This window comes from Poecilia latipinna, unplaced genomic scaffold, assembly GCF_001443285.1.
Source record: "Poecilia latipinna isolate Pla-1442-1.1 unplaced genomic scaffold, P_latipinna-1.0 Scaffold3059, whole genome shotgun sequence".
NCBI lineage: Eukaryota > Metazoa > Chordata > Actinopteri > Cyprinodontiformes > Poeciliidae > Poecilia > Poecilia latipinna.
Genome location: NW_015115675.1, coordinates 52,323 through 55,623, shown reverse-complemented (window position 1 = coordinate 55,623; position 3,301 = coordinate 52,323). Strand labels below are relative to the sequence as shown.

The following is a 3,301-nucleotide window of genomic DNA, read 5'->3' as shown; positions in this document are numbered from 1 at the left end:
GGCCTTTCAGGAAGACATCAGTTGCCAGCTGATCCTGGAGTAATAAATCTGTTCCTGGATATGCCAAAGTCACCAGGCGTCGCACTTCCTCTGCAAACTCTGCTGGTGATTCTTTGCACTGACGCAGTTCTCCCAGCTTCCTGTGAACAGTGGTGGGGGGGTCTTTTACTCCAAATCTTTGAGTAAACTGCTCTTTGAGAAGAGTGTAGTCTTCACGGATGTGTTCAGGCAAGAAGCAGACATAATGTATTGCAACCCCATGGAGACATTCATGAAGCTTATCTACTCATGAATGTAGATAAGCTTCTCCACCCCTGTCCATCCACATTTACAAGCCTGACGTTCAAAGGGGAGCAAAAATGAGTCCCAGTCCTCTTTGCCGTCATATGTTGCCAGCTTAACTTTGGCTGCTTCATGTAGTGGTTGTCTTGCCACCTCATGCCGACTCTCAGTCTGGCCAAATCCTCCATATGCATCCTGTGAAATGGGATGTGTGGCAGATGAACGCTGATGTATGTCTCCCACTCTACGCCTTACAGTTGGATCACGGATGGCTGAAGTGTTGGATGGGCCTGCATTACGTAACCGTGTGTGTGGTTGAACACTGGGTGCTTCTGGGTTTTCTTGCAATATTAAGGGAGGAGGGGCAGTTCCAGGATTCGGGATTTGGCTGCTTATTGTTGGTTGCACTGCTCTAGATGTCTCTCTTTGCTCTGCTGCAACATGGTGTAGCACTGGCGTTAGCAGTTGCTTTAACTGTTTTCACTGATGGTCCAACAACATTTGCACCCATGGTGGAGGTTGGTCTGATGGTGCTGCTGTAACTCCCAGTAGTTCCTCATTTTCATCCATTATAATAATTATATTTTTTTAATAGTCACTTGTGCTGCTTTGTTTTAGGCTTTGGCACCTCCAGCTACTGTTTTTACAGTGAGGCCGTTACTTTTCTTGACAGATGTTTTTTTGTTGTTGTTGTTTTTTTTTTAACTGCTAACAAGCTAACGTTTCTCACCGAAACGAACAGATTCACTGTTTACACAGCTTAATCTTGCTTTCAGTCTTGGAGCTCAATACTGGCTTGCTTATTTCTCTGGACTGTATTTTTCCTTCTTTTTGTCCGTCTTACTTTTACTAGGGCGATTCATCCGAAGCACCAAGACGCCCTTCCGTGTCTTGAATCCGGTCCGGAATATCCCACTTCTGACACCAGTTGTTAACAGTGGCCACTGATGGATTGTAAAGGTGCGGGATAATAACCACTCCAGGAGGGAATAATGTTGATCTTCTTTTAATGAAGATAACCGAACCGGAGTACAACTGGATAGTTTACGTGCTCTAACGCCGATGCAGACGAACTTCACATGTCCACACCAGAGTCAGTGAGCATCCAGAACACACAACCGCTGCATAAAGAATTCTGTTAACGAAGTAAATGAACAGTAACGCACTTAAACTCAGATTAGCCTAGTCAGTATGGGAAATAATGCAGAGATAAGCAGATGCATTCAAGTACTACACTATATATGATGCCACCTTAGGCACTAAAGGGGGCTTTGCAGATAGACAACTCGAACTGACATAGAGACGGAGTGATGGATGATCACTTCGGGAAGGAAAATCTGGGGAAGAAACCGGAGGAAGCCGGCGGCCCAGAACTCCTGGCAAATGAGGACGGCGAGACCTCAATAGAACAGCATCAGCTTTCTACACTGCTACTGTGAATCAGACCTGGAGCAAGTGGGGAAGTTGAAATCAAGAACGAGGAACTGATACATCAAACCCTGACAAAGAAATGTTGGCTTTCTCTTGTTGGAGTGGTTTGTGATGTAATGCTGAAAAGAAAGAAAATGATCAGCCTGCAAGTAAAGTAAAAGTATCATCAGCTGACGATGGATGAGGAACTACAGCCACGACAGCCATTACAACTTCCGCTGCAGCCATCGAGCAGACATCTGGCAACAGAGGAACAAACACCAGCAGCTGACATCAACACAGATAGCCGGTTAAAGAAGAAGGAAGCAGAATTGAGGCTCAGCCTGAAACTCGCACACCTGAAAAGAAACCCTATGGAGGGGCGAAGATGAACATCACTTCGTGCAACCGAGGGATTGTCTCTGCCGGGGTCGAGGTAGGACAGAACACCTAAGGACAGGTGGTCCTAGAGAAGTACATGGACGAGGTAGTGCAGGGCGTGCATATGGTACTCGGATATGCAGACCCGCTACCTCCACATGAAGAACTGAGTGAGCAGGCCTGCTGGACGTCCCTTCAGACCATCCGATGCAGCTGTGGGACTGTGAGTATGTGGTCAATACGTAGGGCTCCCAGGGCAGCGGATGGAAGGGTAGTTCATCAAGAGCACATTACCCGGGTGTTCAGACTGCATGGATGTAGCAGGCCCCATGGATAACAGAAAAGAGAGGTGAGGAGTACCTCTTGGTGCTGATGGACACAGTGCAACAGTGACAGCTGTAGAAGAGCAGGTCTTCCCCTGCAGAGGAACTCCATTCAAGTCACGGAAAGCAGGGAGCCGAAGGCACTTCTCCCTTTTGCCCAGAGAGGGAAAGGGGAAGTTGCTGTTTAGTGTCATTGAAAACAGGGCAGAAAGTTTTCAATGCAGCCACGGTGATCAAGCTAAAAATCAACAGAATGGATTTTGTGAAGCAAGCTCTGAACTGCAAAACACTACTACTGATGAAGAAAGGGGTCCACGAGGTCAGTGCTCAAGCCAGTTCTTATCTAAAGCAAACCAGAACATTGCAATAATCTAGCACCATGCCATCCTGTGTTAAACTGGCCACTATTACAGGATGATTCCCATTCAAAGAACAACTTCAAGGCTTTGACTGGGAGGGCCCTGAAGAAATTGGATTATGCTAAAGAAGAACTCCTGTCACAAACGGATGGATTAAACTGGAAAAGGGACTGAAGTCGTGAGGAAGGAGTGGCGTCATAGACAACCACCAAGATCAATCCTGCAACAAAGCATTGAACACCTGGAAGGGGAAGGGTCAACAGTTTCCTCCCAGGACCTGAACAACTTCTGATGCCTCCGACAACTCAAGTACCCCTTAATGACCTCCAGCGACGGAAAAGGATTACGATTATGGATAAAGCGTCATGCTGCTTATGCTTTTTGCTTTGTTCTGCTGAACTTCCAGATTTTTTTTTTTTTGTGAGGTTTATGCCTCAGCCCATCAACCCATCAACCTGTCCCTAAGGAATTTCCACATCCTGAAGAACCGACAGTTCATCCAGCTGAGGATCAGAGCGACCTGGGTTCTCTTCGACATTCATCACT

The 3,301-nt window shown here is 46.7% G+C and overlaps 1 long non-coding RNA gene across 1 annotated transcript in view; it reads left to right on the top strand.

The window, feature by feature from the left end:
• Nucleotides 1–2,995: 2,995 nt before the first annotated feature.
• LOC106940012 (uncharacterized) overlaps nt 2,996–3,301 on the top strand; it is a 5,884-nt gene continuing 5,578 nt past the window's right edge. The window contains exon 1 of the long non-coding RNA XR_001422975.1: nt 2,996–3,175. This is a non-coding gene — a long non-coding RNA (uncharacterized LOC106940012). The remainder of the gene's footprint in view (nt 3,176–3,301) is intronic.